The 25,560-nt window shown below is 41.7% G+C and overlaps 1 protein-coding gene across 7 annotated transcripts in view; it reads right to left on the reverse strand.

The window, feature by feature from the left end:
* The window catches only part of nos1apa (nitric oxide synthase 1 (neuronal) adaptor protein a), a 461,766-nt gene that overhangs the window by 370,595 nt on the left and 65,611 nt on the right, over positions 1-25,560 (reverse strand). For 2 of the 7 annotated variants that reach the window (XM_073063534.1, XM_073063533.1), the window contains exon 1: positions 6,075-6,192. The exons of the other annotated variants lie outside the window; for them this stretch is intronic. The gene's annotated coding sequence lies outside the window, so the exon portion shown is untranslated. Of the gene's footprint in view, positions 1-6,074; positions 6,193-25,560 lie in introns of those variants that run through there. 7 annotated transcript variants of the gene reach the window in all.

Raw genomic sequence — 25,560 nt, forward strand, 5'->3', positions numbered from 1 at the left:
ACTAATTCCACAAACTGTGGACTCATCTTTGAGGAATCTACAGTTCATGTTCTCGATACGTATTGCTTATATATTTATTTTTATTATTTTGATTTTTTTCCCCCACTCTTTTTGTATTTGAATAGTTTGATACACATTGGTTGTTCATCTTTGTTGTGGGTGTTTTTTCATTGATTCTATTGTTTCTTTTATCTACTGTGAATGCCTGCAAGAAATGAAACTCTGGGTAGTATATGGTGACATACATGTACTTAGATAATAACTTTACTTTGAACTAGAGACTAGAGGGCATAGTTTTAAGGTGAGTGAGGAAAGATTTAACAAGGTCCTGACGGGCAAATTTTTCACACAGAGTTTGATGTGTATATGGAATAAGCTGCATATAGAGGTGGCAAAGATGGGTACAATGCCAACATCTAAAAGACACTTGGACAGATTCAGGAATAGGAAAGGTCCAGAGGTATGTGACCCAAACACAGGCAAACCGGATTAGCATAGATCGGCATCTTGACCAGCTTGAGTAAATTGGGCCAAAGGGTCCATTTCTGTGCTGTGTAATTTATGAATCTGACAATCATCCCCTACCCTCTTCCCCACAGTCCTTTATATTCTTCACCTTCAGACAGTTTGTTCAGAGCCAGTTGCCTTCTGAAGTCAACAATTGAATCTGGCTCCATCTGCATTCCACACCCTCACCACTTGCTGCCACTTTCTCTTTATCCACCTTTCATGAACTGAAGTATCTATTAGATTCCTTTGCAGCCTCTCAAGTCTATGGAGGGTACCACAGGTTTTGATGGTCCTACCACATGAATGAAGTCCCCTCACCCTGGAATCATTTTGGCAAACTTTTTGCATCTTCTTTTAATTGGTTACCTCTTTCCTTAAGTTAAGGTTAAACCAACAAGATACCTTCAAGGGAGTGTATATCCTAGGCCTGGCAAAATTGACTGCATGCTGAACTGGTCACTGCACAAATCACAATTTCAGCTTGCAAAATTAACAAGGAATAGCAGATAAAAGCATGCAATATGAGGTAAGAACACAAAGCATCCTATCAAGGATATAAACATGGAGGGAAAAGCTCAAAGGAAAACATTTAGATAGTATGTAATCAGCTCCTGTACTAATCTCCATTTTCTAGTCTACCTGCTGATAGAAATTTTGGAAAGGTATTCTGTTTAAAAGTTAATATAAAATTTCAAAGTTTTGCTGAAAGGACGTTTTGAATCATGAAGTACTTGGCCAAGAATTATTTTAGTTACTAGGGAAATTATCTTCTGTGACAAACCACAAAAAAAAATCCCACTTTGTTTCTTTTTACCCATTGGAATGTGTGCAATAAATAATTCAATCTTATTAAATCCCCCAGTGAAGAGGCCATGATTTACTATGGAATGTTTTCCTGTGATCTGGAATTTTAATAAAAAGGGTCAGCTGCCCTTTAATGCCCTATTGCAATGAACCTCCCACAAAGTTTCTGCAGGAGTTTCCTGTAACTCAGCCAAGCTTAGTTATGAAAGCATGCTAGCTGCCAACCACAATCTCCACTAGTTCCATTTCCACTGGTTCCTATAGCTCACACTGTCCAAACAAACTATGACATTTGATGGATAAAATTAATTTTGGTCTCCATTATATCCCATGTTTCCATTTGACTCACAAACCTGAAAAAGCTTCAAACAGACAGAGCTCCAACCAAATGGTAAAATAATTCTGGTTAAGTATCTGCTGACTAAATAGCTTTATAATTCACTGTAAAGTTACAGAAGTGACAGGGTAGATCTTTCACTAATCATTATTCTCATCAATTACAGAGCTGCTCTAAGAATTTATTGAAGGTTGAGGTTTGGCATGTCACCAAACACTCTAGCAAACTTCTACAGATGTACTGATGCATGACGAATCTACAGATGGATGAAACTTGTGACCCACAATCTGTTGAGGGCCAGATCAAGTCTGCACCAAGTAAAATATACAAGAGGTCTAGGTACGATCTCCAGAAAGCTATCTCGCATGCAAAATAGCAATTCCAGACCAATCCTGAATCACTGAATGATGCTCAACAGCTGCAGTTGGGCTTGAATGCTATCAACCTCCTACACAGTGATACAAAGCGACACAGGTGATAACAAGGCCTCTCTCTCAGATGAGCTCAATGCCTTTTATGCTTGCTTTGATCATCAAAACATGGAGGCTCCTTCAAGAACTCCCAATGATCCTGTGATTTCAGTCTCAGAGGCCAACGTGAGAGCATCCTTCATGAGGGTGAACCCACGAAACAGATCAAACCCAGACGGATATCTGGCCAAGTACTCAAGACCTGTGCTGACCAATTGGCTGGTATGTTTACAGATAGTTTTAACCTCTTGCTTCAGCAGCCTGATGTGCCACCTGCTTTAAGGAAGGTTCAATTATACCAGTGACTAAGAAGAATGTGGTAACCTGCCTCAATGACTATCATCTACAGAGACAAAGCGTGCCGAGAGGTTGTTGACAAAGCATATCAACTCCTGCCTGATCAGATCCAATTTGCCTACTGGAGCAACAGGTCAACAGCAGATGGCATTTCTTTAGCTCTCCACTCAATCCTGCAACAGCAAAGATGCATACATCATGATACTCTTTATCCACTACAGCTTGGCGTTCAACACCATCATCCCCTCAAAACTAATCAATGAGCTCCAAGGTCTTGGCCTCAAAACCAAACGAATGCTCAAGTTCCTCACTTTTGATTGGCAACAGCATCTCCTCCACAATCTCCGTCAGCACAGGTGAACCACAAGGCTGTGTGCTTAGCCCCCCGCTCAATTTGCTTTATACTTATGACTGTGAGGCTAAGCACAGCCCCAATGCCACATTTAAATTTGCTGAAACTTCCTGACTGGTTGCATTGCGGTCTGGTATGAGTTTGAATGTGCAGAAACACAAGACACTGCAGAGAGCAATGGACTTTGCCCAATAGATCATACGCACATCTCTCTCCCCGCCATCAAAGGTATCAATGAGGCAGTGCCTCAAGAAGGCAATGTCTATCAAAGATTCCCACCATTTTCTCGCAGCGACCATTCGGAGATGGGTACAGAAACCGGAAGTCCCACGCTACCAGAATCAAGAACAGCTATTTCCTTTCAATCTTTCGGTTCTTAACACTACCTACATAACACTGATCAGTCCCTCAGTACAGCAACACTTTGCACTACAAATAATTAGCTTATTGACATTTCATTAAAATATTTATATAAAAAAATCCTTCCCGCTAATTACTTGAATCATAAAGTTCATCATCTATCCAGGTATTTGCCTGTTACTCACCTTTTGCACAATTAGTCATGAGCAAGATTTATTAAATAGCATTCCCAATATTGAGTATTTTATTTCTGACATTTAAGATAAACTTCAATCTGCTTTAAAAATCCTCGTTACACTGTCAGCCAAGCACCACTATCATTCGTTCGTCATGAGATTGCAGGTTTCAGTCTCACTTTAATCAGGCTTTGTACAAATATACTTATCAAAAACTGGTGAAGGCCACTCGGCCCCTCAATCCTGCACTCCCATTCGATGAGGCCATAGCTGACCTAACTGTAATCTCAATTCTGAAATCCCACCTATTGCCACTGACCTTATACCTCCTTAAGCATCAAAAATCAATCTACCTCCACCTTATTCAAAGATTGCTTCAAATTGATGATAGTTAAACCAGAAACATTAACTCTGCTTCGACCGCTGCCAATGCTGCATGATCGATGAGTGCTTCTGGCTTTTTCCTGTTTTTCAGGAAGTGCTCATCAATCCTATGACATAATTGTTATGCTTTTTAACTTCAAAACTTTAAACTAATTCAAAGGAAGACACGGGAGTCTGAAATGAGAGTCTAACTTCATGTTTACTTCAAGTGAGGCAAGCACGTATCTCGCAGTCGGCTGATGACATATGTAATTCACGTATTTGTACATATAATCCATAATGAATAATTTAAATGAACAAGAGTGCTTAATCAACCAACATATATACAATATTACTCAAATATTATTGGAATATTAAATGCACAACAATAAAGTCAGCCATTTAATTCACTGAGTCTATCCCAATGATCAGAGCAATGCCACCCACCACCCTATTTATCTCCTTATGTGACCCTTTCTCTCACTTGTATTTATTAACGCTCCACTGACGATCCCATCAAAGGCAATTTACACCAGCTAATTAATCAAACAACTAGCACGTGGAAGGAAACGGTGAGCTCACATGAGACACAGAAGACTGAGGACGCTGGAATCCTCAGCAACAAAAATCTGTTGGAGGAACTCAGCAGGTCAAGCATCATTTGCCAGAGCCATGAAACGATTGAAGTTTTGGGTCAAAACCCTGCAAATTCCACACAAAGAGTTACTGAGGTCAGGGTTGACCTTGGAGCTGAACCTGGAGCTGCACCACCTACAGTGTCTCTGCTACCCCTAAGCTGCACTGTGGAGGAGGCCACGTTTCAAATCAGACTCTCTTTGTCCTCTCAAATCAGTTGAAAAAACCTTATGGCTTGAAGAGAGAAATGCCGGACAGCTACTGAGAAAGATGCTGCACCCATTGCCTCAGTGGGTGGCGCATCTGGGGGAGATGCTGGCTCATGGCTCCAGTGACCTAGTGTTACCTGCGTGTTCTTCTTGTGCCTGTGGGGGTTTCCTCTGGTTGCTCCGATTCATTCCCACTTGCCAAAAAAAGTGTGCAATTTGGTAGGTTAAATGGCCGCTGGAAATTGCCCCCATTGTTTAGATGAGGTGTAAATTCTGATGGGAATGTGGGGGAAGAAAATGGATTTAGTGTAAAAATGAGCGCTGGATAGTCAGCACTGATTTTATGGGCCAAATGGCCTATTCTGTGCAGTATCTTTCTATGATATTTACAGAAGATAGCTCTACAAATTGACAATTGAATGCTCTACATTACAAGAATAAATTCATTTTGAAACTACTTTGTCAGTTGGCAAAGTGCTTCAGGGACATCAAGGTCATGAAAAGCATTATATAAATCCAGGTGGTTTATAGTCCACAGAAGACAAATATTTTGTGCTGTTGTGTTATTCAATGTCCTGAAATATATATTTCTTACAATGCAACAAACCTCACTTAGCCTAATGTGATGAACACAGGGATCAGAAAGGAGTAAACAAGGCTGCTACTCTGGCATTATGTAGAGGCCCAGGAAAACGAGAAGCTCCTATAGTGCTAACTGCACGTTCCCAGCCCTTAGTAACCCGCATTCTTGCTGGGTTAGTGGACACACAGGACATCAGGCTGCTAGTTGTGATGTGTGATTTGACATTGCACTGAAACCTGCCCATCGCAATCAATTTCTAACTCCTCGTCAACCTCACTCAATGGAAAACTGCTACATCCCACAGCTGGTTGCCACAAAACTTCGAGTGGTCCAAATTGACAGACTCTCAGGAATGAAAGAAAGCAAATTTTGTACTGGGGTGGTTGGGGAGGGAGAGGCAGTGTTGGTATGGTACAGCAAACATAGCACCTTGGTGTTATGATCAACCTGGGCTTAATGCTCAACGCAACATTTCAAACCTTGACTACTGGAATCATTTGATCACAGCACCAATAACCAGAAGTAGAAGTTTATAGATTAGGAACCTGAGTAGACCACTTGGCCCCTCGTACCTATCCCAACATTCAATAAGATCAACGAAGACCTGTTTGCAGCTGCAACTCCATATTCCCACCCATCCCTGGTAACCTTTTGTACCCTTGCTCGTCAAAAACCTATCCACCACAACCTTCAAAACCGGGCTCTCTCAGGAAAAGAGTTTCAAAGTTCAGGACTCCAAGAAAGCAAATACAGTCTTATCATCTCAGTGTTAACTGAGCAACCCTTCAATGGAGGAAAAATAGGAAAATTATTGAAGCAGGATCCAATGTTACTTCAATAAAATTTAATTCTCACCTTTTTAGAGAATCTTATAAACAATTAAACGATAGATCCAAGGGTACAATATGAACATATTTTGTTGGCTTCATCAACAGGCAAAGTCTGCTCAGCATAGCGCAGCAGGATGCAAAACTCACCTGAAAGCTATGGGACAAAACAGACTTGAATTCCTTAATGGTTAATAAGGTTATGCGGTTGATGCACCATCAATAACTCACTCTGAGATGTAAAGGCGAGGTATCGGCTTTTATTGACTGGAAGAAGGAACAAGCAGTGAGTGACCACCATACTACATCCTGGAGACAGAGAGGCCGGGCTCAGACCTCCATCACCTTTATACAGTGGTCTGTGGGAGGAGCCACAGGAGCAGTCATCAGGGGGCGTGTCCAGACAGGTATATGTAGTTCACCACAGTGGTATACATATCTACTGCAGCACAGCAAAGCACAGTTCCTGAATTTACATTTGACAAGGTCCTTGCAGAGCAACTACCTTCAGGCATTTACTCTGTAAGGACCAGTTGGAATGTAGGCCCACTGTGAGGAGTCTCTCTGGAAGTATGGGAAAATCACCTCAACTTGTCACAACTGGGAGGCAATTCCAAGACTTACATTCAGTTTACAGTTTAAACAGCAAACATTATCAAACAACCATATGTCACACCATTCTCTCAAAGTTGGAATGAACACTGAACCTAAACTACCAACTTTGTGATACAAAATTTTATATTACCCACTAAAGTTACTCAGTACATGGAACCAACTTATAATCACTGGGCCCAGTGAATTAGTTCAGGACAGTTTAAAATGTGCTGTACACCATCTCTTTTGAATTAAACAGGCTGACGACAGCAATGACAGATTTTATGGCAGTCATTTGTTTTGCTATTGCTGCTTGCTCATTCATGATATAATGGTCGTAACTTGCACATAATCAATCCAACAGAGACCCATCACGTAATCATTACCAAGTCTTTATTCATGCAACCGGTCAACCTGACAGCGAGCAGCAAATTTGAAGCTTGCTATTCAATAGTTAACTCTTGCTTTTTCTCCCTCAGTGCCTTGACCTTGGAAAAGAAAAAAGTATGAAAAATAAACAAATATTGGAAAGGAAAATGTGCCACGGATAAAAGAGAACCAGTTGGGGAGTTCTCAGACCCAGCCATTTGGAAAGGAAAGCTGTCAGTTTGCAGTTAATAAAAGTGATTAAACCCATTCCTATCCTCCCACTTCCTCTTCTGTCTTCTTGCTTCATCTTACAAGCAACGTGCTGATTCATGTCGTAGTCCCAGCACAAACAATATATTTTATTCCTTTTCCTCTTGATTTAAATAACTTCCAATTTTGATCCTTTACTTTTGGAGAATGCAACATTGACAGCAAAGCGCCCAACAAATAACGACACGAGAAAAAGACAAATTAGTTGAATAATTCTTTAAAAATTACTAAAGAATTATGAAATACAAAGTACATTTATTATCAAAGTATGTTTACTATATACAACCTTGAGATTCATCTCCTTACAGGCAGCCACAAAATGAAGAAACCCTGTAGAAACCATTGTAAAAAAGACTGAAAATAAACACCCAGTGAATAGGGGGAGAAAAACGAATCATGCAAACAATAAAAGAAGGTAACTCATATTCAGAACTGAAGTTCTCAAAAATTGAAGTTCAATCAAAACAACCTTGCAGTCAACGTCAGTAAAACCAAAGAGTTGATTGTGGACTTCAGGAAGGGGAAGATGAGGGAACACATACCAATCCTCAGAGAGAGATCAGAAATGCAAGCAATTTTAAGTTCGTGGGTGTCAAGATCTCTGAGGATCTAATCTGGTCCCACATACCAAAGCAGCTATAAAGAAAGCAAGACAGCAGCAGCTATAGTTCATTAGGGGTTTGAAGAGCTTTGGTTTGTCACCTAAAACACTCAAAAACTTCTATAGATGTACCGTGGAGAGCATTCTGACAGGCTGCATCACTGTCTGGTATGGAGGGGCTACTGCACAGGACCGAAAGAAGCTGCAGAAAGTTGTAAAATTAGCCAGCTCTATCATGGGTACTAGCCTCCATAGTACCCACAACATCTTCAAGGAGCAGTGCCTCACAAAGGCGGCGTCCATTATTAACAACCCCCATAACCTAGAACATGCCCTCTTCTCATTGTTACCATCAGGTCGGAATACAGAAGCCTGAAGGCACACACTCAGTGATTCAGGAACAGCTTCTCCCCCTCTGCCATCTGATTCATAAATGGACATTGAACCCTTGAACACTACCTCACTTTTATTATTTCTGTTTTTACAGTATTTTAACTATTTAATATACGTACTGTATATGTACTGACTGTAATTGATTTATACTTATTTTTTTTACTTTCTGTATTGTCATGTATTGCAGCTGCTAAGTTAACATATTTCGCCACACATGCCAGTGATAATAAACCTGATTCGGATAGCTGCAGCCAGTTGCAGGGCACAGTCTTAGTTCAGCACAGAGGTGAGTAATCATGGTGGAGCAGCGAGCTGAACTGGCCCGTCCCTCACTTCCGACCCCGACACCCTGACCTTTTCAGTCTGGCCCAGGAGCACAAGAGATTATTTCCTGAGCAATCATCAAACTGCTGGGGGAACTCAGCAGGTCAGATAGCTTCTGGGGAGGGAAATGGGTAGGCAATTTTGCAGATCAAAAGTCTTCTGAACTTGTGACGGCAACTGTCTATTTCCCTTACCGGGTTCTGCCCGGCCCAAACAGTTCCTCCAGCATCTTGTTTGTTGTGCCAGTTTTTTGTGCCTCCTTTCCATTTACGCTTCTGAGACCACTGATGACCTTTAACCGCTTCCAGCTTCTGGCTCAACTTCACCACTGACATCCACTCCTTCAATCTCACATCAGACCAAATCAGAGCACTTTGCTTCCTCCTTGAACAGAGATGCAACAGGGCCCCCTCAACAAGTACTCACTCACCTGGCTTCTCGTGTTGAACAACAACAACTTCAACTCTGCCCACTTTCCCTGAATCAAAAGTGCGTTTACGGAAATCACAGCTTTGTCTTTTTCTTATGGGATACACACAGCAGTCCTTGGTTCAGCCCATTTCAGAGCCATCTCAACCCTTTCTCTATTAGATTGATGCATCAAAGAACACAGAACAGTACAGCACAGAAACAGGCCATTCGCCCGAAATTCAGTGCTGAAACAGCTAAAAAATAAATCAAAAACTCTCAAAACACTAATCCCTCCTACCAACTCAATGTCCATATCCCTCCATCTTCCTCACATTCATGTGCCTGTCTAAACGTTTCTTTAAAGACTCTCATGTGTTTACCTCTACAACCATAATCAGGCAGCGCATTCCAGGCATCCACGACTCTGAGCAAAAAACTTACCCCTCTCATCCTCACTCCTGCCTACATTTATACATAAGTCAAAAATAGCACAACCTTTGTTGCCAACATCCACCTTGCTCTCACTTGCATGTTATCCATATCTGACTGTTGCTATTTCTTTATTTCTACGCTGCCCTAAAGTGGGTGACTATTTCCATGATAAACCCCCAAAGCTATTTCAACTACACTTCCTCCCGCCATGCTGCCTGTGAGTACTTCACCTCAATCCCTCCATTTGGCTGTATCTGCCCTGATGACACTTTAGAAACCAGTGCTTTTTCTTCCTTTTTCCGTAACCTTTACCACAGCTGATGGGATTCCCTCCATTTCTTGCATCTGACCCTTTCTCCTTCCAGTGTGAGGGAGGATGTGGGAAGAGGGTATCGCTTTATGTTCCACCCCACCAGCTTTCACATTCAGATCATCCTCTCTCATTCCTGCCACTTTCAATCAGATTCCAACTTCAGATCTTCTCCTGCCTTCCTCTCCCTGCATTCCCAAGCAACGCTTCCCTCTGTGACCCCTGACTGATATCTCCACCAGACAACTCTCTTTCATATGAGACTCTCCCTTGCCACCATAGGTGCAGTGACTCTTAGTGCCTATCCGGAGCAATGATTCGCTTGTCCTTCCAGTTCTGTGTATTGCGCTCGGTGCTCACATCGTGTTCCCGCCTCCATCAGAGAAATCGGATGCGGATTGAGTGACTGCTTTGCAGAACACCTCAATTCACTCTGAAAGTAAACCCTGCACACACAAAAACTGAGCTGACCAGTGGCCTGTCACTTTAATTCTCTATCCTAGTCCCATTCTGCAGCCTCCCATACCAAGCCCTGGAGCACATGCTCCAGAGTAGCACCTCATCTTATGCCTAGTTACACTGTAACTATTAAGATCATTGTCGAAATCAACAATATCAAATATCCAGGCTTGTCTGATTGTGCCGGAGTTCGTCACGAGTCACTGGTGTGAGTAAGTGGCAAAAAACTCTACTATAATAAATCAGAAGGTCAGTTTGTAGAGCCAGCTTTTCAAGTTTTATGGCCCTGTCCTTTTCTCATTGATCTGAGAATTTTGCTGCATATGTACATATCCAAACTTCTTTGGGATCTTATGACTGAAACTGTTTTGCTTGGTTTTTGCGTGCATACTTTGGATTGCAGCAGCTCATTCCACATGAAACCCGAGTGTTCTCAACTCACTCCGGCGTTCTCGTTGTCAATTGTCCGAATGTGTGCCCCCTGGTCTTTGACCCTTCTGCCACCAAATGCTACCTCTCCTTACTTACTCAATCAGCAGGTCTGTCCAATCTCCTTTTATTTCTGCTCTATGAGAACAGCTGGAGACTCTCCAATGTGAAATTGCTCATCTGATACCATCCCAATGAGTCCCTTTTCCCAAAGCTTTGACATCCTCCCCAAATAAATGAACATAATACTTTCACTGAAATTGAACCAGCATTTTATAAAGGTGAGGCACAACCTGCTTGCTTTTGTACTTCATGGTCCCATTGATAAAGGACTTAATACCCTTCTTGTTTGTAAGAACAAAGGAAACACTGTCTATCAATGATCTACAGGATCAGGCCTCTCTTAACCTGTCCCCCATTAAATCTGTTCTTTGGGCACAGGCCATACCAGAAATCTGCTCACTTTTCGAGAACCTCACCTCTGCCACCACCCACACGCACTCATGGACTGAACGTGTGCAGATCCATTAATTCACATCCTGGGTGACTCGGGCTCTCCCCACCTTGCAGGGATCCTTTATTTCTACCCATTATTGACCTAAACTAAATGCTGCTCTAAAGCAACCAGCACATCAATCCGGAAGAACTAACCGTTCAGATTTTTGTACAAAAGCACTAGGCTTCCAAATATCTCCTCCTACGTGTTGCAACCACTCTTACAGAGCACCTGTGACACCGCCCATCGTAGAACTGCTCACCTGCTCATAAAACCAGCCGATTATTGCCCCAGTGTTATCATCAAGTACAGGAGTACAAGCGCTCACCGCAAAGATTATTTAGAGTTTAAAGCTCTCAATGCACGTGCTGAGCTGTTCACCGTGATCAAACCATCTCCAAGCTCCGCAAAACTTTGCAACAAACACAATCCTTGACCTTCCCTGCCTCGTCCTTCAAACAACCAAATCCAGCAAATTACCCGCGATCAAGTGGATAACTTTGCCTCACCTTCCCCAAAGCAATCATGTGCAAAGTTGTAATATTTTGTAATTGTTCTGCAACCTATGTGCATTTCCTCTCAGGGTAACGTGCAGAGTTTTGAGCATGCCTAATAGAGCTTGGAAACATTTAAAAAATACAGCAATTATTCACATGGTGCTCAGCGCTGAGACTGAATAATTAATCACAGATGCAAGAACTAAAATAGTCAATGTTTACAATGGGGATGAGCATTTACTGCTGGCCTCGTCCACATTCCGTGTACGTGTAATGAGCCCACAGTTTCTGGGCTACCGATAACTGTGTATGGGCAGTATTTACACAGCACTCGCTCAAATCGAGGTTCCTTTCATCGGAACATCACAACTCTCCTGCTTGGTTGAACCCCAAATCATGCCAACCCTAGTCGTATATCGTTTATGAAAGACCTCTGAGTCACGTGACTGTTAGCAGAGTTCACTAACGAGCCAAGTCTCTATATGAGCCCAGTGAGAGGGTTGCATTCTGAAACCAAAATGTTTGCTGTAAATTAAAATGAAAACTAGAATCACCGGGAATGTTCAGCAAGTCAGGCGGTACCTTCAGAGAGAGAAACAGACAAAAAGAAATAATATTTTCAACTCATTGGCTGGCGCTGTCAGATTGTTAGTAACAGAGACAAGGAAATTCAAAAAGCGAGAGACATATCAGGGACATTTCATGGCTCTGGACTTACACTCGCTGGAGTTTAGGTAAATGGGGGGGGGAAGATTTGCATTGAAACCAAATGAATATTCAAAGTTAGATAGAGTGGGTGTGGAGAGGATGTTTCCTAGAGTGTGTGAATCTAGAACCAGAGGGAATAGCCTCAGAATAGATGGACATCCTCTTAGAACGAGATGAGGAGGAATCTCTTTTGCCAGAGGGTGGTGAACTTTAGGAATTCATTGCCACAGATGGCTGTGGGGACCAAGTCATTGGGTACATTTAGAGTGGAGATTGATAGGTTCTTGGTTAGTGAGGGTATCAAAGGTTATGGGAAGAAGAACGGGGTTGAGAGGTAAAATAAATCAGCCATGACTGAATGGTGGAGCAGACACAAAGAGCCAAATGACCTGTTTCTGTTCCTTTGTCTGAGAGTCTTATGGAAATGGCAATATGGGTAGGACTACGAAGGACAGGTATGCAAATTAGATGGTATAGTATAAAATAACAGCTGGTGACAGAAGTAGTAACAAAAGATGGGTAAAATGATAATAAGCATGCCATTTCGCACACATCTGCCTTCACTGCATCCTCCCGCCACCACATCAGGAATAGGGTTCCTCTTGTCCTCACCTACCACTCCACAAGCTTCCACCTCCAGCACATAATTCTCCATGACTTCCGCCATTTCCAACAGGATCCCACCACCAAGCATATCTTTCCCACCCCTCCACTTTATGCAGGGATCTCTTCCTACGTGACTCCCTTGTCCATTCGTCCCTCCCCACTGATCTCTTTCCTGGCACTTACCCTTGTAAGTGGAACAAGTACCACACCTGCCCCTACACCTTCTCCCTCACTGCCATTCAGGGCCCCAAACAGTCCTTCCAGGTGAGGTGACATTTCACCTGCGAGTCTGTTGGTGTCACCTATTGTATCCAGTGCTCCTGGTGTGGCCTGCTCTATATCGGTGAGCCCCAACATAGATCGGGATACTGCTTCATCCACCACAAAAAGCGTGATTTCCCACTGGCCACACATTCCCACTCTGACATGTCAGTTCATGGCCTCCTCTACTGCCACAATGAGACCACAGTCACGTTGGAGGCATCTGGGTAGCCTCCAACCCGATGGCATGAACATCGATTTCTCTAGCTTCCGATAATTCCCCCCTCCACCTCTCCTTCACCATTCCTCATTCTTGTTTCCCTCTCTCCCTCATCACCTTACCTGCCCATCACCTCCGTCTGGTGTTCCTCCTCCTTCCCTATCTTCCGTCATCTCCTATCAGACTCCCCCTTCTCCAGCCCTTTATCTCTTGTGCCAATCAACTTTCCACCTCTTTACTTCAGCCCCACTCCCCCTCCCCTGGTTTCACCTATCACCTGCCTTCTTGAATTCCCCCCCCCCCCACACCTTATTTTGACTCTTCCCCCTTCTTTTCCAGTCCGATGAAGGATCTCGGCCTGAAACGTCGACCGTTTACAGTCAGCCCTCTGTATCCGCTGATGCAACCAACCGCGTATCGAAAATATTCGAAAAAAATTCCAGAAAGTTCCAAAAAGCAAAACTTGAATTTGCCACACGCCAAATCCAGGCAAATGAAGTGATGTGTAAGCATACCCTGCTGTAGCTTCCCGCCATTTCACAGATTCTCAGTCTCTCTCCAGCACTCGGCGTTTGAGCATTTTGAGCACTGTTCATCTCGCGTCTCGTTCGTTCACTACTTGTGTTGTGATTGAGAGGAAGTAGTTTAACGCTAGTAAGGGATGGCTGGCTAGCTATGTAAAGCGCTACAGCCTCAAGAACTTAAAGATCACGGGAGAATTGGCATCAGCTGATGCTGAAGCAGCAGCAGTGTTCCCAGAAGAGCTATGATGGTTGTGTCTGTACTGAACATGTACAGATTTTTTTCTTGTCATTATTCCCTAAACAATACAGTGTAACAACTATTTACATAGCATTCGCATTGTATTGGGTATTATAAGTAATCTAGAGATGATTTAAAGTATACAGGAGGATGTGCGTAGGTTATATGCAAATACTACGCCATTCTATATAAGGGATTTGAGCATCTGCGGAATTTGGTATCAGCGGTTGGGGAGCGGGGTTCCTGGAACCAATCCCCCACATATACCGAGGACTGACTGTACTTCCTTTCAAGCATGTAGTGTGTATTGCTCATAACAAAGGTGACAATTGTTTCAGCAAAATGGTGTTTTGTTTCAAAGCAGGTGTCAATCTTTGAAAATATAGCAGAGGTGACTTTCCTGGCTCCGATGCACTGGGTGATTGATTTGGGTGATAAAAGAATGGGTAAAGGTGCAAGTCTTACTTCAGAAACAAGAATATTTTTAAATAATTGAGAGATTAAACACCCATTGAAGGAAGACCACGATGAGGAATCCTGGAGCCAACTAGAAGGAACTAGCAATGAAGTGGCTGGGTGTGAGGACTGGAAGAAACAAAACTGGGTTTAGCAATTGTACAAAGGGTAATCTGTCTGTCCTTTCCTCTGTCAGGATGCCTCACCTGATGCTGAAGCAACAGCACCACAGTTTCATGCTTCATATCTGCTTGAACTCGATAACCTATCTGAAATCCAATGAAGTGTTAACCACCCGATCACTCAGTCAGTTACTTTTTTCTGAATTTGTGCTGGAAAAAGTCTCATCAAATTTTACCTTCATTTCTGAAGGTTTGGCTTGATGTACGGTCCATGCTGCAATTAAAAGATCATAACCAATGGAGATCTTAAGATGGTTTTGTGTTCTTGTTCAACAGCAGTCCCACACTTGGACCAAACACGACACTACATTAACTTTCTAACTCCTCATCTTTTCTTCCAGTCCTGATGAAGGGTCTCGGCCCAAAACGTCGACTGTACTCTTTTCCATTGATGCTGCCTGACCTATTGAGCTCTGCCAGCATTTTGCGTGAGTTGCTTGGAGTTCCAGCATCTGCAGATTTTCTCTTGTTTGTGACTGGGCTCCATTAACTCGATTTTCATCTTGTTTTAGATATAGCAGCAAAAACAGCAACAAGTGGGATTAAGGTCATATTTTATAAAGGCACTCTGCAGCTCATTTCCCTTTTCCCACCACCTCCCCAGCATCACTTATTTTTCCTGTACATTGCTGCAAAGTGCAAACGTCTCCAACTTGTCATCTCCATTCTCGTGCCTGCCTCCAAACCCAGAGGGACCACAGCTCCATTCCACACATTGAGGCTACATCCACACTACACCAGATAAATCCATAACCAAAGTTTTTTCTCTTCGTTTTTACCCTCCGTCCACACTAAAACAGTGTTTTCGTTCCCCGAAACCGGAGATTTTCAGAAACGCTCTCCAAAGTGTGTAATTTTGAAAACGCCACTTGGGCAGATCAGTGTGGACGGGGTAACTGGAGAAATCTGAAAATGCTGTCATGACAGATGGTGACGGCAGTGCGCCATTTCGTTGTTTTCTTGAATGCAACCTAACAATTTCAGAACAGACGGCAACAAGACTGAAGCCAGAAGAGTTAGAAATGTACTCATCAAATACTTTGACCCATAACTTACTGAATAAGTAAGTATACTGTACTCACTTTGCCCTGTTTTTTGTCCTTGCTCGTATGAAAGTACTTCTATGACAATAGATGTGTGACAGCCTAATGTAACATTGTATGGAAATACAAGATAATACTGATGCAGACATGTTTTATACATTTAACAAGGGACTTTATTAATGCAACAGAGTTCGTCGTCAGCTGGATCATACTGTCCATGAATTCCCTGTCGGTTGCCTCCATACGCTCCAGTATTTGTTTTTTTCAGTTTTAAGTCCTCCTGCGTGAGAGCCAACAGCTGTCCATCGTTTAAGTTTTTCTAGTCTGTAACTGAAAAGCACACACCGTCTTTCACAGCGAGATTTGACACCAAACATGTTGCTTGTTTTCGGTAGATGTGTCCTGCACATGCACAGTAGGAGATTCGCCGAAATCTCCGTTTCAATGTGGACAGAGATATTTTTTTAAACGCTTAGTTTGGACGCCTATCGTTTTTACACGAAACTGGTGTTTTCAAAATTATCCGTTCTAGTGGGGATGTAGCCTAAGTCAAGAGGAAAGGGGAGTGAATGCTGACACTGCATAAAGCTGCATAGAAGAATAAAAGGCTGTTTACATTTGCTAACGACATTTCTGCAAGACAGATCTGTTTTAATCCATTACAAATTCAGAGAATCCCATGGCCTCTTGAACAATGGATGCTGATTTAGTGAGGCTATATAATGTTTCCAGAACATGGGCAGAACCACATTTAATACAGAAAATTCCATTTGATTGACAGTACCCTGAGGGGCACTATACGTCAAATGGAATCTTATGTATTCCAACCAGGCTAAGATGGAGGAATGAAGTGGTTGCACCCTTGTCTGGATCTGACAAGCCAGCTCGCAAATCACAGGGTTTTAATTAATTTCAAACTTTCCAATGTGGGATTTGAACTCTTAATCCTTAGTTCACAAGTCCATTATTAGCACTAAAAGGCTTCTGTGCCAAGACATCCTGGATCCTATGAAATTTGCACGATTTAGATTGTTTGAGAGCCCAGTAAAGAATGGAAAAAGGCCTATCTTCATTCAAAAGATTAACAGTTTAGCTCGCAGAGCAGATTTGAATGGAATAGTGTCGGAAACACTGGACTTCATTCTGCTGGGATAACAGAGGCGAAAGTTATAAGACAAATCTATATACATTAAAAACCATGCAGTGTTTTGATAAAGAAGGAGGGAGCTATTATTTTCACTAGAGAGGAAGGCATAGATAACATATAATTGCAACAATCAAGAGAAGGAATAAATGTAAAGCTCTTTTTGTTTGATGTTAATTGGGAACACATTCCAAGAGGGTAACAGGAGCAGGTGAGAAAAGGGAAGCTAACAATTATTCACAGTTTTGTGCAGCTGACACGATAAAGTAGTAAGCTATCCAGCAGAGTTCCTGGTTAATGCTAACCCTGGAGTATTTAAAATAAGCAATTTAGTAATCGCAATGGCATTGAATGGGGAAAGAGCAGGTAGTTAATCTCTCTTTTATTGGTGATAGTTATTCATGGCACTTTTATGGCACAGATGTTACTTTCTGCTCATCAGTCCTTGCTAGAACTTTGCATAAATCTTGCTGCATTATAAACTTTTACATTTGCTTAATCATTCCCCAAAATCACCATTTCTGAACTTCCGACAGAAGGTCATTAATGAAGCTGCTGAAGATGACTGGGCCTCGGACACTGCTCTGAGAAAACCCTGCAGTGACATTCTGACGGCGGGATGATTGGCTTTCAATAACTATAAACAACTTCCTTGTGCAAGGTACTTCTCCAGCCTCTGGAGCTTTCCAGCTTTGGGTTCAGTTTTAAGGGTTTTTTATGTCACATTCGGTCAAAGCCGTCTCAATGTCAAAGGCAGCCACTCTCCACTGGATAACTGAATGAAGACACTAGTATGCAGGAAATATGCAGGTGTCAAGGGGCAGACATGAGTGTAGTAGTGGTTACAAAGGATAAAGTGCTTGGGAAACTGACAGGTCTGAAGACAGATAGATCACCTGGACCAGATGGACAGGGAAACAGGTAACTGAAGAGATTGTGAAGGCATTAGTAACGGTCTTTCAAGAATAACTAGATTCTGGAAGGGTTCTGGAGGACTGGAAAATCACAAATGTTACGCCATTCTTTAAAAGGAAAGAAAAAAACAAGAAAGTATAGGCTGGTTAGCCTGACTTCAGTGATTGGGAAGATGTTGGAGTACATCACTGAGGATCGTTGCGGACCCGAGTCACCCCAACAACAAACTGTTCCAGCTGCTCCCATCCAGGAAATAGTACCACAGCATAAAAGCCAGGCCCAACAGGCTCCGGGACAGCTTCTTCCACCAGGCCGTCAGACTGATTAACTCCTGCTGACACAACTGTATTTCTATGTTATACATATTTATTATAAATTACTATATTTGCACATTGCAGATTTAGACAGAGACGTAACATAAAGATTTTTACTCATGTATATGAAAGATGTAATTAATAAAGTCAATTCAATTCAATTAAACAAGAGCCCAACGTATTACATGAAAAATACCAACATGGATAGAAGAGTAGCTGACTGGAAGAAGATAAAGAGTGAGAATAAAGGGGGCCTTTTCTGGTTGGCTGCTGGTGACTAGTGGTCAGTCAGTGCTGAGACCACTTCTTTTCACGTTATATGCCAATGATCTAAATGATGGAATTGATGGCTTTATGGTCAAGTTTATGGATTATGAAAAGATAGGTGGAGGGACAGGTAGTGTCGAGAAAGCAGGTAGTCTGCAGAAGGATTTGGCGAGATTAGGAGATTGGGCAAAAGTGGCAGATGGAATACAGCGCAGGCAAGTATATGGTCATCCACTTTGTAGAAGGGAAAAAAAATCTACATTATTTTCTAAATTGGGAGCAAGTTCAGGAGTGCAGGATTCTCTAAAGGTTAGTTGAGTCAATAGTAGTGAAGTCAAATACAGGTGGCCCCCGTTTTTCGAACGTTCGCTTTACGACAGCTCGCTGTTTCGAAAGACCTACATTAGTACCTGTTTTTGCTAACCAAAGAGGATTTTCGCTTTTTCAAAAAAAAGACGCCCGCTTTATATGTGTGTTTACCCCGAGAAAGACTACCATGACCATGAAGCCTTGTGTGAGCAGTTGTGTGCGTAGGTGTGTACATGCCGATTTTTTTTCTCCAAATCAATTTTGGCTCACTGTCTTCCCAATTTTGATATGTGAAACTACACCATACATACAATATTTCTATTGTACTTTATATAGGCTGTATATTTATCATATCATTCCTGCTTTTACCATATGTTAGTGTTATTTGCTTTGATTTGGTAGGTTATATTTTGTTTCTGGGAACGCTCAAAAATTTTTCCCATATAAATTAATGGTAATTGCTTCTTCGCTTTACGACATTTTGGCTTACAAATGGTTTCACAGGAACGCTCTACCTTCGGACAGTGGGGGAAACCTGTACAATGTTAGCATTCATTTTGAGAGGACTAGAATATAAAAGCTAGGATGTAACGCTGAGAAGTTATAAGGCATTGGTCAGGTCACATTTGCCGCACAGTGAGCTGTTTTGGGCCCCATATCTAAGGAAGGAAGTGCTGGCATTGAAGAGGGTCTTGTAAAAGGTTTACAAGATGCTCCCAGGAGTGAAAGAGTTAAAGTACGAGGAGTGTAGAAGTGTTTAATGGCCCTGGGCTTGCACTTGCTGGAGTTTAGAAAAGTGTGTGTTTGGGGGGTGGGGGGGGGGGGGGGGGGAAATCTCATTGAAACCTACCAAATATTGAAAGGCCTAGCTACAGTGGATGTGGTGAGGATGTTTCAAATAAGAGGACAGTCTAGGACAAGACGGCACAGGCTCAGAATACAAAGACATCCCCTTTTAACAGAAATAAAGAGGAATTTCTTTAGCCAAAATATGGAGAATCTGTGGAATTCATTGCCACAGATGGCTGTAGAGGCCAAGTCATTGGGTGTATTTATAGTGGAGGTGGATAGGTTCTGAATTAATAAGGCTTCAATAGTTACTATGAGAAGGGAGAATGGAGTTTGAGAGGGAAAATGAATCAGCAATGATCAAATGGCACAGCAGACTCGATGGGCTGAATGGTCTAATTCTGCTCCCATGCCTTATGGTCTTAATCTACCTGCAGAATTCAGCTGTTTGATCCATCTTTGGACAAGGCTTTTATGAACTCCAGAAGCAAGTGGCATTGCTGAGCCAGTTATATTGATGATTAATACAACTTGGTAGCACTGTTGGTGACAGCTGCTATCCTGATATCTGGATTGGATCCCTGTGCATTCGTGGACAAGTTTTCATTATGTCAGGTAGACGTTAGTTTTGTAACTGTATTGGAAAATTTGGCAGGGGACACCATTAGCTGTTGAGCACAGGTCTTTAATATTACAGCTGGGATATTGTCTGGCCACGTGGCCTTTGCTGTATTCCGTGCTCTCAGGCAATTTTTTATCATGACAAGCAGTTAATCATAATCCACACAGCATATCTGACCAGACATGATGTAAATGCCTCAATCTTTAACACTGATACACTGGGCCTTGGATGCGCAGAACCTGGGAGTCTCCTCCTCATCACATGTTCAATTGTCGACTGACAATTAGCTATAGCAAGACTGCAGAGCTTTAATCTGATACATTGACAAATTAGGTAACTGCTTCAAACATGTAGACTGACCAAATGGCCTCCCTCTGTGCTGTGTTTGTTTTTAATGTTAATTAGTAAGAATTAGAACTTCAAACTTTTATTAAGTTCCTCCCTGCACCTCTCTTTGGAGCATTGGGCAATAACCTTACTGTTTCTCGAGCATTTATCTTCTTACGAGGCCAAGTTGCTAGCTGAATGCTCGAGCTGGCACAGGTGGACTTATGCAAGAAGCCAGCTGGATTCAATCCTGAGACCACTTTTGATTAAAGATTCCAGGCAAATTTTATACCTTGATTACCTAATTTAAAGCAGTCTGTTCAGCTTGCAGATTGTGTGTTATTGCCTTTGATTAATAGTATTTTCAAATTGCGGAATGTTACTGGGGCAAATTTGTAAAATTATATTCCTCGTAAAAGACTTTTTAGGCTCAACCTAACTTGATTGTATTCTCCCTGAAGCCCATAAGATACAGGAACAGAACTAGGCCATTTGGTCCCTTGAGAGACTACATCATGGCTGATCCATTTCCCCTTTTAGCCCTAACTTCCTGCCTTCTCCCCGTATCCCTTCATGCCCTGACTAATCAAGAGTCCATCACAACCTCTGCCATAACTATATCTAATGACTTGGTCTCCACAGCTGCCTGTGGCGATGAATTCCACAGATTCACCACTCTCTGGCTAAAGAAATTCCTCCTCATCTCTGTTCTAAAAGGTAAGCTCCCCTATTCTGAGGATGTGGCCCCTGGGCCCAGACCCTCTCATCAGAGGAAATATCCTCTCCAAATCCACTCTATTGAAGCCTTTCAACGTTCTATAGGTTTCAATTAGGTCACCCCTCATTCTTCTGAATTCTAGTGAATACAGGCCCAGAGCCAAACGTTCTTCATATGACAAGCCATTTTATCCTGGAATCATTTTCGTGAATCTCCTTTGAACCCTCTCCACTGTCAGCACATTCTTTCTAAGATAAAGGGCCCAAAATACTCCAAGTGAGGCTTCACCAGTGCTTTATAAAGCCTCAATATTACATCCTTGTTTTATATTCTAGTTCTCTTGAAATAAATGCATACATCACATTTGCCTTCCTCACCAGTAACTCATCCTTTAGGGAATCCTGCAAAAGGACTCCCAAATCCCTTTGGACTTCAGATTTTTGAATTTTCTCTCCATTTAGAAAATAGTCTACTCTTTTATTTCTTCTAAGTGCATGACCATACACTTCCCAACATTGTATTCCATCTGCCACGTCTTTGCCCATTCTCCTAATATGTTTAAGGCCTTCTGCAACCTCTTCACTTCCTCAAAACTACCTTCCCCTCCACCTATCTTCATATTGTCTACAAACTTTTCAACAAAGCCATCAATAGCATCATCCAAATCATTGACATGTAACATAAAAAGAAGCAGTCCCAACACAAACCCCTGCCAACAGGCAGCCAACCAGAAAAGGCTCCCTTTATTCCCACTCTTTGCCTCCTGCCAATCAGCCAAATCTCTATCTATGCTAGTATCTTTCCTGTCATACCATGGCCTCTTCACCTGTTAAGCAGCCTCATGTGTGGCTCTTTGTCAAAAGCATTCTGAAAATCCAAGTACACAACATCCAACTTTTTTTTTTGTCTCACCTGCTTGTAATTTCTTCAAAGAATCCCAACAGATTTGTCAGGCAAGATTTTCCCTTGAGGAAACCATGCTGGCTATGGCCTATTTTATCATATGCCTCCAAGTACCCCAAAACCACATCCTTAACAATCAACTCCAACATCTTCCCAATTATCTGGCCTATAAATTCCTTTCTTCTGCCTCTCTCCCTTCTTGAAGAGTGAAGTGACATTTGCAATTTTCCAGTCTTCAAAAACCATTCCAGAATCTAGTGATTCTTGAAAGATCATTACTAATGCCTCCACAACCTCTTCAGCCACCTCATTCAGAAACTTGGGGTGTACACCATCTGGTTCAGGAGTCTTATCCACCTTCCAACCTTTCAGTTTCCCTAGAACCTTCTCCCTCATAAAGGAAGCCTCACACACTTTTGATCCCTGACACTCTGGAACTTCCACCATACTGCTAGTGTCTTCCACAGTGAAGTCTGGTGTAAAATACTTATTCAGTCCTTCTGCCATTTCCTTGTCTCTCATTACTACCTCTCCAGCATCGTTTTCCAGCAATCCAATATACACTCTTCCCTCTCTTTTACACTTTATGTATCTGAAGAATTTTTGTGGTATCCTCTTTCATATTATTGGCTAGCTTACTTCTGTATTCCATCTTTTCCTTCTTAATAACTTTTTAGTTGCCTTCTGTTGGTTTTTAAAAGCTTTCCAATCCTCTAACTTCCCACTAGTTTTTGTTCTGTTATATGCTCTCTGGCTTTTATGTTGGCTTTGAATTCTCTTATTAGCCACAGTTGTGACACCTTTCCTTTAGAATACTTCTTCCTTTTTGGGATGTATATACCCTGTGCCTTCCAAATTGCTTCCAGAAATTCCAGCTATTGCTGTTCTGTTGTCATCCCTGCCAGTGTCCTTTCCAATCAGATTCCAACTCCTCTCTCAGGCTTCTGTAATTCCTTTTACTCCACCATAGTACTGATATACTTATCAGGCTTTAGCCTCTCCATCTCAGATTTCAGGGTGAATTCTATCATATTATGATCAATTACCCTAAGTGTTCTTTTACCTTAAGCTCTCTAATCAATTCTGGTTCATTGCACAGCACCCACCCAGAATAGCTGGACCCCTAGTTGGCTTAACCATGAGCTGCTCTAAAAAGCCATCTTGTAGGCATTCTAGAAATATCCCCTCTTAGGATCCAGCACCAACCTGATTTTCCCAATCTACCTGCATATTGAAATCCCCCATGACTATTGTAACGTTGCCCTATCTCCTGTTGTAACTAGCAAGTCTTTAAATAGTAGCCATGTGATCATCTCAACTCCACTGAGTGTGAAAGGATCTTGTCCAGTCCCCAAAGCTAGCTAATGGATAACAACAAATAAATAATCAAACCAATTGAACTACCTTACCACAAATCCTTCCAGTGCCAAGGTCAGGACTGGACACAGCAAGAGATATACCAGAAATTGATTCAGATTGATTCTTAGTGTTTATGGTCTGAGGTACAAAGAAACTTTAATCAAAAATCCTGAGATCCAAATGAGACTGCAGCTGACAAATTTTATGGGTGGGTGAATGAAGATGGGTGAACAGCTAAAGAAGGGGTTCAGGAGACTGTCAAATCATGGAGATTGTCACTAAAATGCAATATTTTTTCCAAATGTGAGCTTTAACCTTGATCAAGACAGCACATATAGCAATTGTGTCCTCTGTCTCGCCATGAGATGACAAAGTCAGATTCAAATGCGTTTTTCTTCCTGCAGAAATAGCATGTTATTACCCATTCTGGAAAACTGCTAATTATATCAATATTTGGGAAGGGGTTTAATTCCTACACTTCACAAAGGTCAACCTTGATACATTTGATCAAGAGATTGATTATATTTTTACTACACTTTTTACCTTTTATTGACAAGACCTATTGTTTTGGACATTTAAGCTTTCTACGTACAAGCTCAGCATAGCTAGATGTAAAGGTTTCAGGAATTACAATTTTTGGGGGATAATTGGTAAGTTGATCCATTATTGTCATGGGTATAGTGGAATCCTGTTTTTCATGTTGTCCATACAGATGATTTCATCACATTAGTACACACAGTCAGTGCGAGGGGAAAGCAGTGACAGAATGAAAAATACAGTGTTACCGAGAAAGTGCTATGCGGGCAGTAATGTGTAAGGCCATAATAAGGTAGAGTGTGGTGTCATGAGTCCATTTTATTGTATAAGAAATCCATTCTGAGGTATTTATAGAAGCAACCAATTTTATTTCTCTGCCGGTCTATTACATGCATTCTGTCTCTGACAGAGGTCAGTGAGAGAGAGAAAAAGGAAAAAAATGTTCTAGCAATTTGCATTGTATCTAGAACCAACAATAAGGAGCTATTTACTTTGAACTTCAGTATTTAAAATTGGTAAGAGTTGTCACAAGCATACACACCATACTTTGTTTTGAATGTTCCATGAAGTCTGGATTAATCATGACCTGAGAGAACTATAGAGGCTGAGTCATTGGAATATGTTGAAGGCAGATACAATCAAATTAATGAAAAACAGGAAATCATGAATTAAGGGGAGGAGTCAGGCAGGAAGATGGAGATGAGCCACACCTTCACCTAGTGCTTAAATTCTTAGTTTAAGAGTATTGAATAACAAGTCAAGCAAAACCAGTTTTGTAGTGGAACTTAATCTTTCTAATGGTTTGCTTTAGCTTTGATCAAGGTAACACATACAGCAAAATCTCTCTTCCTGGGCATGAGTTAACAAAGTGAAGTCCATCTGGGGCTTTACTAAAGAAATTACGTGAATTAGCCATTCAGCAAAATAAGCTATTATATTGATATCTGGAAGAGATTTTAATTCCTACACATCACCCTGAAATAACACAGCTTTGCTTAGGCACCTCACAAACCTAAGCCTTCAAACTTTTACAAAGACAGTGATTATGATTTTTACTACACATTTTGCTCTCTCATGACAAAATCTATTGCACATCCACAGACCATGAAGCGTTTTCATGAAAGTTGTTTCCCCACAACCTTTGGCCGCAGTGCACAAACAGTATACAACTTCTATTTAAAGTAGCTAGGTAGCAGAACCTGAGGCTCAAACTCAAGTTTATCCCACAGGGAAGAGTCGACTGTTACAAACAAATCAGAATCAGAATCAGGTTTATTATCACCGGCATGTGACGTGAAATTTGTTAACTTAGCAGCAGCAGTTCCATGCAATACATAATCTAGAAGAAAAAGAAAAATTAAATAATAATAATAAATAAGTAAATCAATTACAGTATACATATACTGAATAGATTAAAATCATGCAAAAAATAAAAATAATTGTATATTAAAAAAGTGAGGTAGCATCCAAAGCTTCAATGTCCATTTAGGAATCGGATGGCAGAAGGGAAGAAGCTGTTCCTGAATCGCTGAGTGTGTGTCTTCAGGCTTCTGTACCTCCTTCCTAATGGTAACAGTGAGAAAAGGGCATGCCCTGGGTTATGGAGGTC

This window comes from Hemitrygon akajei, chromosome 12 (genome assembly GCF_048418815.1).
Source record: "Hemitrygon akajei chromosome 12, sHemAka1.3, whole genome shotgun sequence".
Taxonomy (NCBI): Eukaryota; Metazoa; Chordata; class Chondrichthyes; order Myliobatiformes; family Dasyatidae; genus Hemitrygon; species Hemitrygon akajei.